Here is a 16,093-nt window from a genome sequence, read left to right on the forward strand (position 1 = left end):
ACAAAGTCCCAATTTTCACACAGTCCAATTTTGATCACAGCCGAATCTAGCCACTGTCACGAATGCTGCTGCTGCTGATGATGATGATGATGATGATGATGAAATGATGAGGACAACAGAAACAAGCAGTCCCCGAGAAGAGAAGAGAAGATCCCCAACCCGGCCGGGAATCGAACCTAGGACCCCGTGTTCCAGTGGCACTAGACCACCAGCTGCGGACCCCATTCACAATGATCAGTGCTTCTTCCTGCGTGTGACAATGCACTTGGTGAAGTTCTCGGACTAAGCTCTCATCCTAATTGCTGTGTTTCCGGTTGGTTGGGTCGTTTTGGGGGAGGGGACCAAACAACGATGTCATCGGTTCCATTGGATTAGGTAAGGATGGGGAAGAAAGTCGGCCGTGCCCTTTCGAAGGAACCATCCCGGCATTTGCCTGAAGCGATTTTAGGGAAATCGCTTAAAACCTAAATCAGCATGGCCGGACAGGGGTTGAACCGTCGTCCTCCCGAATGCGATTCCGCCGGCCTCAGTGGCCGAGCGGTTCTAGGCGCTTCAGTCTGGAACCGCGCGACCGATACGGTCGCAGGTTCGAATCCTGCCTCGGGCTTGGATGTGTGTGATGTCCTTAGGTTGGTTAGTTTTAAGTAGTTCTAAGTTCTAGGGGACTGATGACCTCAGATGTTAAGTCCCATAGTGCTCAGAGCCATTTGAACCGAATGCGAGTCCAGTGTGGTAATGACTGCGCCAAAGAACAAGTGGAAAAACAAATGAAAAAACGAGCAAGAGAAGGTGAATCTGACACCTTGAACAGCGAAATGGTAGACGAAGTTTTATGAACATTTCAAAATGTCAGTAATTTCATTCAACGTATTATTGAACAGACTGGCAGTTCGTTTAAAAAAGTGTTACACGCACTCGAGGAAAGCCACCACTCCAAGAGAACGGCTTGCCGTTTGCTTGAGTTTAGTTGGTATATAGGGTGCTTCCGTAAGATGGTGCAAAAATTTAATATGACATAGAGGATGATCCACTGAACAATTTGAGGTAGGGAAACTCAGGTCGGAGAAGGAAGCTTAAGGAGATAACAGGAATAAAATCACATTACTGTGTACTTTTTTATTAAATTAGTTAACTGCAAATGCCATCATAGACACAATGAACGTACCATTCGTACCGTATCCTACAAAATTTGCTGGAACTGTCGGCCATCAACCTCATAGCATCTGTGGTCATCAGTCCCCTAGAACTTAGAACTACTTAAACCAAAGTAACCTAAGGACATCACACACATCCATGCCCCAGGCAGGATTCGAACCTGCGACCGTAGCGGTCACGCGGTTCCAGACTGAAGCGCCTAGAACCGCACGGCCACACCGGCCGACAGTAATGAGTGGATCTGTCGTTGATTCTTTATGGGACAATGTAAATACGATACAACGGAGCTACATTATGGAAAAGTAAATTAAACACAATCTGCATTACCTTCCAGGTAATCAGCCTCGTCCTCCTTGTTTTCTTGAGGAAAACAAAGAATGTACATCTAAATAAACAGCACAGTACGTGTAAAATGGTACGCATGGTAATTGTAAATAGGCATGAAATCAGCAATGCTAGACAAAGCGATAGTCAAGTTTATTTCCATATGTCCTTAATCTGGCTTCGTCGATCCTAGGTTCCCTACCTCAATTATTCTCTCGTTCAGTGGAGCGTCCTCTATGTCCTGTTGAATTTTTGTAGACTCTTACAGAAACCGTTGTATCACTATTGTCTACCGTTTTTCACATATGTGACCATTTCAGATGAGCTAAGCACTGTTTCATTTAGCATAGTACAGTTCACAAGATCGTACGAGAAATCTGCAAGACAATTGCAATCAGTGTGATGCGCGAATTGATGCCTACTCCGACAGAAGAAATGTGGAAGAACATCCGCTAAGGGCTTTTACGGAATGTGTCAAATTTCCCAGCTTGATAGGAGCTTTTTGGACGGGAAACACGTTGCTATCCAGACTCCTTCGAACACCGGAGCCTTGTTCTTCAATAACAAAAAGACATTTTGCAAACCTCTGTTGCCTCTTGTAGACGCTCAGTCTAACTATATTACTATTGCTGTCGTGTCAGTACTAAATTCGTGATCCCTTGATGTCTCAGAATATCTCCTATCAAGAGATCCCTTCTTCTAGTCAAGTTGAGCCACAAATTTCTTTTCTCCTCTATTCTGTTCGGTACCTCCTCATTAGCTGCGTGATCCACCCATCTAATCTTCAGCATTATATTCTCTTTCTGAGTAAGCTATTTGTCGCCCCCGTTTCAGTTCTATACTTGGCTACACCCCATACAAATAATTTCAGAAAAAACTGCCTAACACTTAAATGAATACTCGACGTTAACAAATTTCTCTTGCTCAGAAACGCTTTCCTTGCCATTACCAGTCGATCCGACCATCGTCAGTTCTATTCTGCCCAAATAGCAAAACTCATCTACTACTTCAAGTGTCTCATTTCCCAGTCTAAAGCCCGCAGCATCACCTGATTTAATTCGACTACATTCCATTAACTTTGTCTTGCTTTTGTTGATATTCATCTTATTTCCTCCTTTCAAGACACTGTGCTAACCGTTTACCTGCTCTTCCACAGTCCCTTGCTGTCTCTGGATGCTTTACACAATGTCATCAGCAAACCTCACAGTCTTTATTTTTTCTCTCTGAACTTTAATTCCTATTCCAAATTTTTCTTTGGTTTTAAAATGGCTCTGAGCACTATGGAGACTCAACATCTGTGGTCATCAGTCCCCTAGAACTTAGAACTACTTAAACCTATCTAACCTAAGGACATCACACACATCCATGCCCGAGGCAGGATTCGAACCTGCGACCGTAGCGGTCGCGCGGTTCCTGACTGAGCGCCTAGAACCGCTAGACCACCGCGGCCGGCTTTCTTTGGTTTCCTTCACTGCTAGCGCAAAGTACAGATGGAATAACAATGTATGTACTTACCAGTTGTCGGCTGATTACACTGCCGACGTAAGACGTTAATCTGACATCGGCAATGTATTCAGCCAACTACTGTACTTTAAACTGTAAACTCTATAGTTTCTGATGATCTTCTTGTTGAATTGAGCGAAACCGGTCAATAAAACATAATGTGTGCGTCTTGTGTTTATCTTGTAGTAGTTAGTTTCAGCAGTCGGTGCTTCACTTGCAGGAAATGACTGCTGTCGCTAGATAAAACTTTGATCATGAAGGACATCACTTCACATTTTCCTGAATAAAGAACGTGTTCTGTTGCAACTGACTTTTCTGTTTCTCCCCTATTTGGAGGAAAAACCTACTCCTCTGGGGGTGTGTAAAATTTCATGTACGTGTGATAAGGTGTACATTGTAGCTACCAAAAGAAGCGTGAATGCACGGTTACGGAAAAATAGAAAAATCAGCTGTAGCAGAGCACGCAACATGTCCCTGATATCACTCAGCTGACATACAATGAGCGGTCCACATTCGAAGTCGCTGGAGTTCTCGTGACTGACCCAGTCTGCTGTTACTGCTGCAGTACTGACAACACAACATTCCCCGAATCCTTTTACAGTGACGGGTCCGCCTGTCTCGAAATCTAGTGGTCAACTGCATATTAGATATGGGTGTTTTGAATAGATAGTGTATGCAATGCGCCAGCACTGGATCGCACATCGTACTAATGTTAGTAATTTCCTGTACTGCTACTATCGAGAGTTAAGACGTACGCAATGTAATGTCTCGAATGTGATTCTCACACTCCGTACGCGAGATATATGATAGTTGCAGAAGATTTCTCACACTGTGTCACTCGAATACCAGTTCTCCACATTTATTGCTTAAGGTTTCGCGATAATATGACCTTTCTTGCAGAGATACTCATTTAAGTTCGTCATTTACTTGAGCTACACTACCGAACCGACGGAAAGAATGAACACCTGTATCTTTCCGTACGAGCTCTGATTTACCTTAACTTAACGTGGTGATCGTTTCTCCCTATGCAGGCCAGTGTCAACAAAATATTTTCGCATTCGGAGGAGAAAGTTGGTGACTGGAATTTCGCGAGAATCCTGCCAATAAAACGCAGTCTTTGGTTAGCCTTCCTCACAACATTTTTTGTGTGTTCCTTCCTGTCTACCTCAGTAGAGAGTGTTCGATTGTTGCCGTGGTCAGTGCGTTCGCCAGATATTACACCCAGGGAAGATGCCTCACGTTGTTTGGGTTCAAACACGGCTCTGAGCACTATGGGACTCAACTGCTGTGTTCATCAGTCCCCTAGAACTTAGAACTACTTAAACCTAACTAACCTAAGGACATCACACACATCCATGCCCGAGGCAGGATTCGAACCTGCGACCGTAGCGCGTTGTTTGGGGAGAGAAGCACCCGGCGTTCGCCCCCACGAATGAACACGCATAGAGCTGAAGAAGCATCTAGCGACGTAAACACATCTGTCATGGCAGCTCAGTTCTGCTCGACGTCCAGCCGGGTTAGAGACGTCGCTGGTGCCACAGATGGGGCTATGTGTGATAGATTTGGAACGCTATAGAATAATGTGCGCCAGCCGCTGTGGCCGAGCTATTCTAGGCGCTTCAGTCCGGAACCACACAGCTGCTACGGTTGCAGGTTCGAATCCTGCCTCGGGCATGGATGTGTGTGATATCCTTAGGTTGGTTAGGTTTAAGTAGTTCTAGGGGACTGAGGACCTCAGATGTGAAGTCCCATAGTGCTTAGAGCAATTTGAACCATTTTGAAGCCTTGAACCCAAGTTGTCAACAAGGCACTGTACGAGCTGGTGGTGGATCGATAGTGATGTGGGCTGTGTTTACATGGGTCCTATGGTCCAACTGAATCGATCTTTGACTGGAAATGGCTACGGTCGGCTACTTGGAGAACATCTGAAGCCATTCATGGAACTCGTCTTCCAAAACGGTGTCATGTCATCGGGCCGCAACTCCTCTCAAATGATTTGAAACACGTTCAGGATTTTCGAGCCAATCATTTGGTCACCCGTATCACCCCACATGAATCCCACTTATGAGACATAATCGACAGGTCTGTTCGCCCAAAAACTCCTGCAAAGGCATCTTTCACATTTATGGACGAATCCAGAAGCAGCAATATTCAGTGGACTTCCAACGACTTGTTGAGTCCGTGGCATGTCGCTTATCTGCAGTACGTCGGCCGAAAGTAAGTCTGATACGATATTAGGATGTCTCCCATGACTTGTCACCTCAGTGTTTACTCCTAAATGACCTACGAATTTAGTGACGAATCCCTCAACCTACACTGTAAAAACGCAACAAGAAAAATTTCGCGACTTTCTTCCTTAGGTGCTGTGGTGTGCTCGACATTTTGTCCACTACTCTCGAGTGAGGATAGCGTGCGATTCCTTCCCTTCTCTTTTCTTAGCACTTCGTTAGTTACACTACCGGCCGTTAAAATTGCTACACCAAGAAGATGACGTACTACAGAAGCGAAATTTAATCGACAGGAAGAAGATGCAGTGATATGCAAATGATTATCTTTTCAGAGCCTTCACACAAGGCTGGCGCCGGTGGCGACACCTACAACATGCTCACATGAGGAAAGTTTCCAACCGATTTCTAATACACAAACAGCATCTGACAGGCGTTGCCTGGTGAAACGTTGTTGTGATGCCTCGTGTAAGGAGGAGAAATGCGTACCATTACGTCTCCAACTTTGATAAAGGTCGGATTGTAGCCTATGGCGATTGCAGTTTCTCGTATCGCGACATTGCTGCTCGCGTTCGTCGAAATCCAATGACTGTTAGCAGAATACGGAATCGGTGGGTTCGAGAGGATAATACGGAACGCCGCGCGGGATCCCAACGGCCTCGTATCAGTAGCAGTCGAGATGACACGCATCTTATCCGCACGGCTGTAACGGATCGTGCACCCACGTCTCGATCCATGAGTCGACAGATGGGGACGTTCGCAAGACATCAACCATCTGCACGAACAGTTCGACGATGTTTGCAGCAGCATTGACTATCAGCTCGGAGACCGTGGCTGCGGTTACCCTTGACGCTGCATCACAGACAGGAGCACCTGCGATGGTGTACTCAACGACAAACCTGGGTGCACGAATGGCAAAACGTCATTTTTTCGGATGAATCCAGGTTCTGTTTACAGCATCATGATGGTCGCATCCGTGTTTGGCGACATCGCGGTGAACGCACATTGGAAGCGTGTATTCGTCGTCCCCATACTGGCGTATCATCCGGCGTGATGGTATGGGGTGCCATTGGTTACACGTCTCGCTCACCTCTTGTTCGCATTGACGGCACTTTGAACAGTGGACGTTACATTTCAGATGTGTTAGAACCCGTGGCTCTACCCTTGATTCGATCCCTGCGAAACCCTACATTTCAGCAGGATAATACACGACCACATGTTGCAGGTACTGTACGGGGTTTCTGGATACAGAAAATGTTCGACTGCTGCCCTGGCCAGCACATTCTCCAGATCTGTGACCAATTGAAAACGTCTGGTCAATGGTGGCCGAGCAACTGGCTCGTCACAATACGCCAGTCACTACTCTTGATGAACTGTGGTATCGAGTTGAAACTGCATGGGCAGCTGTACCTGTACACGCCGTCCAAGCTCTGTTTGACTCAATGCCCAGGTGTATCAAGGCCGTTATTACGGCCAGAGGTGGTTTCGTGGGTACTGATTTCTCAATATCTATGCACCCAAATTGCGTGAAAATGTAATCACATGTCAGTTCTAGTAATACACTCCTGGAAATTGAAATAAGAACACCGTGAATTCATTGTCCCAGGAAGGGGAAACTTTATTGACACATTCCTGGGGTCAGATACATCACATGATCACACTGACAGAACCACAGGCACATAGACACAGGCAACAGAGCATGCACAATGTCGGCACTAGTACAGTGTATATCCACCTTTCGCAGCAATGCAGGCTGCTATTCTCCCATGGAGACGATCGTAGAGATGCTGGATGTAGTCCTGTGGAACGGCTTGCCATGCCATTTCCACCTGGCGCCTCAGTTGGACCAGCGTTCGTGCTGGACGTGCAGACCGCGTGAGACGACGCTTCATTCAGTCCCAAACATGCTCAATGGGGGACAGATCCGGAGATCTTGCTGGCCAGGGTAGTTGACTTACACCTTCTAGAGCACGTTGGGTGGCACGGGATACATGCGGACGTGCATTGTCCTGTTGGAACAGCAAGTTCCCTTGCCGGTCTAGGAATGGTAGAACGATGGGTTCGATGACGGTTTGGATGTACCGTGCACTATTCAGTGTCCCCTCGACGATCACCAGTGGTGTACGGCCAGTGTAGGAGATCGCTCCCCACACCATGATGCCGGGCGTTGGCCCTGTGTGCCTCTGTCGTATGCAGTCCTGATTGTGGCGCTCACCTGCACGGCGCCAAACACGCATACGACCATCATTGGCACCAAGGCAGAAGCGACTCTCATCGCTGAAGACAACACGTCTCCATTCGTCCCTCCATTCACGCCTGTCGCGACACCACTGGAGGCGGGCTGCACGATGTCGGGGCGTGAGCGGAAGACGACCTAACGGTGTGCGGGACCGTAGCCCAACTTCATGGAGACGGTTGCGAATGGTCCTCGCCGATACCCCAGGAGCAACAGTGTTCCTAATTTGCTGGGAAGTGGCGGTGCGGTCCCCTACGGCACTGCGTAGGATCCTACGGTCTTGGCGTGCATCCGTGCGTCGCTGCGGTCCGGTCCCAGGTCGACGGGCACGTGCACCTTCCGCCGACCACTGGCGACAACATCGATGTACTGTGGAGACCTCACGACCCACGTGTTGAGCAATTCGGCGGTACGTCCACCCGGCCTCCCGCATGCCCACTATACGCCCTCGCTCAAAGTCCGTCAACTGCACATACGGTTCACGTCCACGCTGTCGCGGCATGCTACCAGTGTTAAAGACTGCGATGGAGCTCCGTATGCCACGGCAAACTGGCTGACACTGACGGCGGCGGTGCACAAATGCTGCGCAGCTAGCGCCATTCGACGGCCAACACCGCGGTTCCTGGTGTGTCCGCTGTGCCGTGCGTGTGATCATTGCTTGTAGAGCCCTCTCTCAGTGTCCGGAGCAAGTATGGTGGGTCTGACACACCGGTGTCAATGTGTTCTTTTTTCCATTTCCAGGAGTGTATTTGTCTAATGGATACCTGTTTATCAGCTGCATTTTTGTTTGTGTAGCAATTTTAATGGCCAGTAGTGTAACTTAGGGTAGTGGGGGTTCGATACACGGAGACTTATGACTGGACATCGCGCGGCATAAATATCGCCACGTGGAAGAACAAAGGGTGGCGATGTAGACAAGGAGACGAGCGCGCGGGGCAGACAGGAAGGGATCGTCGGATCCTGCTAGTGGATGCGAGGGCCCCGGCAGAGGGAATAAGAGGGAGCGGCGGGCAGGAGAGGAGAGGAGAGGGAAGGGAAGGCGGCGGCGATCCGCGGACATTATGCGCGGGCACGGAGGGCCGCGGGATTTGCCGGACCGCGCGGAGGCGGCCGGGCTGCAGGTGGCGAAGACAGCGCGCGGGCAGCCGGCGCCCAGGTCCAGAGGCTCCTCAGGATTAGCCAGGCCGTCCGCCTCAAATCCGCAGATCACTCCTCGGGGCGCGACGCACGGCTTACCGCGCCGCAATTAAAACCTTACGGGGCGCGCGGCCCGGGCAGTAAAACAGCGGCAGCGGCAGCGGCGGGCCATCACGGTGTTAAGTGCCTCACACCGAGGCGGCAAACTGTAGTTGTCAACATTACGCCCGCGAGGAAAAAAAATGATACCTTCAGAGGTATCAGCCAACACCAGTTCCGCTACAGACCTGGCAGATCAATAGATGGTGCCATCAACCAGGCCCTGCACATAGTTAACACCACAAAACCGAAATACGCCATGGTAATAATGATTGACATTGCCGGAGCATTTGATAATCTTTGGTGGCCAGCATTGTTTGAGAGATCTGGAGGTACCGCAATAACTGTACAACAGTTTTCTAGACTACTGTAAAGACCGAGTAGTCGAATGGCAGATGCATAGCCGGAAAGTAATTAAAAGAATTACCAAAGGCTGTCCTCAAGGGTCGATATGCGGTCCCATCTTCTGGGACATAACAATCGAACCCCTCCTACAGCTTCTGGATGGCGATGACAGGTCAGACGGAATTGTCGCCTACGCAGATGACCTATTGGTTGTGGTCACTGCAAACAACAGAGCCCAGTTAGAAGAGAAAGCCAGTGGATTACTACAAACAATTACCCAGTGGTGTCACAACAACAAACTCAGGATAGCCGAAAACAAAACAACATACACTTTACTGAAAGGATCACTCCAAAGGAATCCTGCGGTTAAAATTGGGGACACAAACATCAAACGAGCACGCATTACGCGCTATCTTGAGGTACACACAGATGAAAAATTGAATTTCCACGAAGACATAAGGCTAACAACAGACAAAGCAGAAAAAATACTCCAGAAACTAGTGAGGCTAAATTCAAAACAGTACAAACTACCTCTACCAGTCATACGTACATACCACTGTGCGCTCTTCGAATCAGTACTCAGCTTCGCAGCTAGCACGTGGGCACATAGACTGAACGTGGTCACCAACAAAGCATCCGTCAGACGAGGGCAGAGAAGTGTCCTACTTAGGCTATCTGGAGCCTTCGGTACCACCTCAGCGGATGTGGTGCTCGGAATATGCCCCATAGATATCACGATCAAATACAGAGCTGCGAGGTACTGGTTAAAGGTGGGGAGACTAGATAAGGTACACACAATAACTTATGTGTCGATGGAGACGATACATCACCTTAAAAGTTGGCGTTTGGATACATGGCAAGGTGAGTGGGATGTAAGTGATAACGGACGTGGACTGCACGACTTCCTCCCTGACATAAGGGAGCGGTTGACAATGAGACATATCGATCCCAGCCGCGGTATGGTACATTTCTTAACCGGGCACGGACCTTATCCCACCCACTTAAACCGCGTGAGTCTGAGGCAGACACCTACATGCACATGCGGGGAAGAAGGTTCCCCAGAACACATTCTCTTTTTCTGCGGGCAGTACGCGAACAATAGACATACACTACACTTAGATTACACAGATACAGACATAGATATATACACCGCAATAAGAGACGAAGAACAATGTGCACAATTAAACCCACTGACAAACGGTATTTCAAAAACAACTCATGAAGAGTATATGCGGACATGACATTACGGACATGCCTATGTGCAGCGTAACAGCAATCTCCAGACGATGGACAGCGATACCCACAGTGACAACGAAAATGATGACAATGAGGAGGAACAGCAGGAGGAAGCTGGGATGTGACAGTAAATAAGCAAAAGTGCTGGCAATCTAGCCAAGAAAACACCAAATGCTGTACATGGATGGGCACCTAAAGTAGTTAATACATAGGATTAGTAATAAATAGGATACGCAACATAATTTCTCTACTAATAACCGTGTGTGTGTGTGTGTGTGTGTGTGTGTGTGTGTGTGTGTGTGTGCGTGTGTGTGTGTGGGCTCGAAGAAACCATTCCGAGCTATTCACCGTCAGTCACATTCGCTGATGGTACTAACAAATCTCCCATCTATCCTATCTTCCTTTTATATTCTTCTTAAAAAACAACAAAATTTTATTTATACTTCAACCTTAAATTATTGTTATTTTGACAAGTATCATTCTGTGTAAATGTTGTAGATAAAACAAAAGGAAAGAAAACTATAAAAAGGTGAGAAACGAAAATTGTAAGATGTACGACCTGGTTTAAGCATCAGGTAACAGGTCTATAATTTGGCAACAAATAAATAAATAAATAAAAAATAAGTAAATAAATAAAAAATAAATAAAATTTGTCGCTTCTACCTCACTCCACTTTTGTATCACTTTTGTTCACGTGTATCAAGCTGCATCAAGGCGAGCTTCTAGCAAGATAAAATGCTGGCGGCCACGGCCAGGAAAATCACACAGTTTCTTTGCGAGAACATCTTCCGTCATTTAGGTCTTGGATGAACCGATCTGTGGATCGAAACACACTGCGTTTTAGGCTACGGCGTACTAGCGGAGGTTTCCTATTATTCCGTCCAGCCCCCTGTAATGTGATGAACGAGATATAGAAATCAGTGGAAATTACGTAAATGCCTTTCACGCGCATTTACGCTCGACTTTCGGGGCCATACCGCGTTTCCAACCTTTTCCGAATCAGAGCTCACTTTCAGCTTGATACACGTGCCCTGTCGGGACCAGAATATGTATAAATTTCCGCCGAAAAATCGCGTGTTATTCTTGGCAGGCTTTTTTTTTATGTTCCTGCGTTCGGCCGTCGGCGGTGCCCTCCCTCGCATACAAATGCGAGCGAGCGAGGCCGCCCGTGTTTTGCTGGCGTTCGCCCGACGGCTCGGCACATGTGTCGATGTTATTGTATAATGATGCTCTCCTTCCCATCAGGCGCACACCACGTACGCCGTAATCACTCAGCGTGCTCCGGTCCGACTGTCTGTCTGTCCGTCATGTAAATTGTAACGCGGCGCACGCACGCCGATATCGCATTTGATGTTATCGTCTCGTTACAGCCGTTTTTTGCGCGTTCGCAGATTCGCTTCGCAATGTTTTTTCCTCCTCCTTTTTTTTTTAATTCCTGTCCGTGACGTCGATCCTGATATGTAACAGGCTTCGTAACCATAGAGGAAGATGGGGGGTAGTGGTACGGGGGTGGGGGAGGGGGTGGGGGGGCAGGAAAAAAAGAGGAGCGACACGACAGAAAACAGGCAGAAATCACAGTCGCTTGGCTGTCGAGTTGATGATGCAAATACTTGGTGCGGATGTTAATTATAATACCGCCTCGTGTTGTTCTCGTCTCTTTCTGTTTTTGCTTTTTTCGATTCCGGTGGCCCGTGGAACATTTTGCGCCAGCCGGTCCGCCATGGATTTTTTTTTTCCCCGGCTTCTTCTTTTTCGGGGCACCCCGTGTCTGGTCGCGGTAGGCCATCTGTAAAATTCGCGTCGTGTTTGTTCCGCGTCGCGTACGCTGACAAGCGACCACCCGGGCCGCCTGCCGTGTGGATACAGCGCCCAGAGCTGCTGATCATCGCCGAGGTAGCAGCGAACCCAACTGTTCCCGTCGGAAATTGTGTGACTGTTTGTTATAAAGCGTATGGACCTGCTGGGTTCTTTTAGCGAAACGCTTAACCGAACCAAAATACAAGGAAATAGATGTTCCTCAGGGTATCATATTCGGACCAATAATACACAACTGGCCATTAAAATTGCTACACCAAGAATAAATGCAGATGATAAACGGGTATTCATTGGACAAACATATTATACTAGAACTGACATGTGATTACATTTTCACGCAATTTGGGTGCACAGACCTGAGAAATCAGTACCCAGAACAACCACCTCTGGCCATAATAACGGCCTTCATACGCCTGGGCATTGAGTCAAAAAGAGCTTAGATGGCGCGTACAGTTACAGCTGCCTATGCAGCTTCAACACGATACCACAGTTCATCAAGAGTAGTGACTGGCGTATTGTGACGAGCCATTTGCTCGGCCACCATTGACCAGCCTTTTCAACTGGGGACAGATCTGGAGAATGTGCTGACCAGGGCAGCAGTCGAACATTTTCTGTATCGAGACAGGCCCGTACAGGACCTCCTACATGCGGTCGTGCATTATCCTGCTGAAATTTAGGGTTTCGCAGGGATCGAATGAAGGGTAGAGCCACGGGTCGTAAAACATCTAAAATGTAACGTCCACTGTTCAAAGTGCCGTCAATGCGAACAAGAGGTAACAGAGACGTGTAACAAGTGGCACCCCATACCATCACGCCGGGTGATACGCCAGTATGGCGATGACGAATACACGCTTCCAATGTGCGTTCACCGCGATGTCGCCAAACACGGATGCGACCATCATGACGCTGTAAACAGAACCTGGATTCATCCGAAAAAATGACGTTTTGTCATTCGTTCACCCAAGTTCGTCGTTGAGTATACCATCGCAGGCGCTCCTGTCTGTGATGCAGCGTCAAGGGTAACCGCAGTCTTGGTCTCCGAGCTGATAGTCCGTGCTGTTGCAAACGATGTCGAACTGTTCGTGCAGATGGTTGATGTCTTGCGAACGTCCACATCTGTTGACTCAGGGATCGAGACGAGGCTGCACGATCCGTTAAAGCCATGCGGATAAGATGCCTGTCATATCGACTGCTAGTGATACGAGGCCGTTGGCATCCAGCACGGCGTTCCGTATTACCCTCCTGAACTCACCGATCCCATATTCTGCTTACAGTCATTGGATCTTGACCAACGTGAGCTGCTATGTCGCGATTTGATAAACAGCAATCGCGATAGGCTACAATCCGACCTTTATCAAAGTCGGAAACGTGATGGTACGCATTTCTCCTCCTTACACGAGGCATTACAACAACGTTTCACCAGGCAACGCCGGTAAACTGCTGTTTGTGTATGAGAAATCGGTTGGATACTTTCCTCGTGTCCTCACGTTGTAGGTGTCGCCACCGACGCCCACCTTGTGTGAATGGTCTGTACGAATGTAGTGTGTGGACATTAAGTTGGGAATGTGGGTCTCACGGGGAGCGTGCAAGGGATAAATCCCTGCAGTCGCACTATCCTCTGTGCTCTCGGTGGATTAGATGGCTAGAGCGTCTGCCAAGTAAGCAGGAGATCCCGGGTTCGAGTTCCAGTCGGGGCACACATTTTCAACTTTTCCCGTTGATGTATATCAACGCCTATCCACACGGTAGGGTCTTGATTTAATTATCATTTCAGTCATTGGGAACGTCGCAGACGAGAAATGAGGAAAAGCCGTGTATACGGCGTGTTTATACCAACTTCAATGGGTCGTGCGCGTCACAGGTGTTTTCATTTACGTATCCTGACAGTTACAGCACCACCTACTGATCAATTTCACACTATTTCTTTTCTTCTGCCGTATCTTTTTCCTCTTCTCCGATTATATTCCGTTGCAATTTGACGTCATTCTGACCACTCGGGTTATTTCTACAGCGTTTCGAAAGTTTAATTTTAATCACCCGCTATACGCATTGGAGCATCAGCTGTCACAGGTACTGAAAAAGAAAGAACGTAAAATCCCCTGAACAATTCTTGGAGCAATGCACAGATTTGATATATGCATGAAGAGACCAACCAAAGAATTACATGAACACACAGACAGGCTCACGGATATGGTAAGAAAACGACGATTAACATTCTCTGGACACATACACAGAATGAACAACATACTCACAAAGAGGATTTTTGATTTAGTAAATAATTCAATCAAAGAAATCAATTGGTTTCAAGAAACAGATGAAGACCTAAAACAAGGAGGGATCAGTATTGAAATGTTAACTGAAAGAGACGCATTCAGAAACAAAATTACAAACGCGAAATCTGAAGTAAAAAAAAACCGAAGAAAACAAGCAAAATACGGACAAAGCAAAAGAAACATGAACACAGCCAAAGAATGAAGACGTTTTGGGAACAGGAAAACAAAAAAACTTTCATATATATATATATATATATATATATATATATATATATATATATATATATATGTGTGTGTGTGTGTGTGTGTGTGTGTGTGTGTGTTTGTGTTAAGAAATCAGGTACCTAAAAACACGTCCGTATTAGAATTCAATGTTGTGTCAAACTTTTAAAGCAATAGGTGAAGAACTTTCGAAGGGATGCGATCTTGAACAAACGAACCCTTACATTTTAATTCATATAGCTAGATTTTCGGTCCGCCAGACAAGTGCTCGCGGTAGCGTTCTCGCTTCCCGAGCACGGGTCCCGTGTTCGATTCCCGGCGGGGTCAGGGATTTTTCCTGCCTCGAGATGACTGGGTGTTGTCGTGTCGTCTTCATCATCATCATTCACCCCCATTACGGTCGGAGGAAGGCAATGGCAAACCACCTCCACTAGGACCTTGCCGAGTAAGGCGGCGCGGGTCTCCCGCGTCGCTCCCCTACGCTCTGTAAAGGAGTATGGGAATCATCATCATCATCATCATCATCATCATCATCATCAGACAAGTCGTCCGACCGCACACACCTACTGCTGCCCGTGGAAAACCGAGAGAACACTAGTGCTTGCTAAACTAAGGGTTAGCACGTAAAATGGTTCAAATGGCTCTGAGCACTACTTAAACATAACTAACCTAAGGGCATCACACACATCCATGGCCGGGGCAGGATTCGAACCTACAACCGTAGCAGCAGCGCGGTTCCGGACTGAAGCGCCTAGAACCGCTCGGCCACAACGGCAGGCGTAAATCAGGAATCGCAGAGAGTTTATAGTACTTGCTTGGGGAACGCCAGTGTTCTCTTCTGTTTCACTCGAAAGCTTCCCATTACTTACTACAAATTAGGATCTTTCCGACAGGAAGTAACAGATTCAGCCGCACAACTGAGACGAGACTCCACAGACGCGGATTTGAGTGTCAGCCGCTTTTGAGGGACGACATCGAAAGCGTTCTGGAAATCTTAAAATATGGAATCAATCTGACATCCCATGTCGATAGCACTCATTACGTAGTGAGAATAAACCGCTAGTTGTGTCTCACAAGAACGATATTTTCTGAATCCGTGCTGACTATTTGTCACTAAACCGCTCGGCCACAAGGGGCGGCTAGCACTTAGTCCCACAAACCGTTGAGCTGAAACAGATCCATTCCGCTGCGCAGTATGTCGTTTCCACAATGAGATTTTCACTCTGCAGCGGAGTGTGCGCTGATATGAAACTTCCTGGCAGATTAAAACTGTGTGCCCGACCGGGACTCGAACTCGGGACCTTTGCCTTTCGCGGGCAAGTGCTCTACCATCTGAGCTACCGAAGCACGACTCACGCCCGGTACTCACAGCTTTATTTCTGCCAGTATCTCGTCTCCTACCTACCAAACTTTACAGAAGCTCTCCTGCGAACCTTGCAGAACTAGCACTCCTGAAAGAAAGGATATAGCGGAGACATGGCTTAGCCGCAGCCTGGGGGATGTTTCCATAATGAGATTTTCAC

The 16,093-nt window shown here is 47.6% G+C and overlaps 1 protein-coding gene across 1 annotated transcript in view; it reads right to left on the minus strand.

Moving 5' to 3' along the window:
- LOC126214973 (spidroin-2-like) overlaps positions 1 to 16,093 on the minus strand; it is a 60,504-nt gene that overhangs the window by 32,927 nt on the left and 11,484 nt on the right. The gene's annotated exons all lie outside the window — the stretch shown is intronic.

Source organism: Schistocerca nitens, chromosome 12 (genome assembly GCF_023898315.1).
Source record: "Schistocerca nitens isolate TAMUIC-IGC-003100 chromosome 12, iqSchNite1.1, whole genome shotgun sequence".
In the NCBI taxonomy this organism is placed as follows: Eukaryota; Metazoa; Arthropoda; class Insecta; order Orthoptera; family Acrididae; genus Schistocerca; species Schistocerca nitens.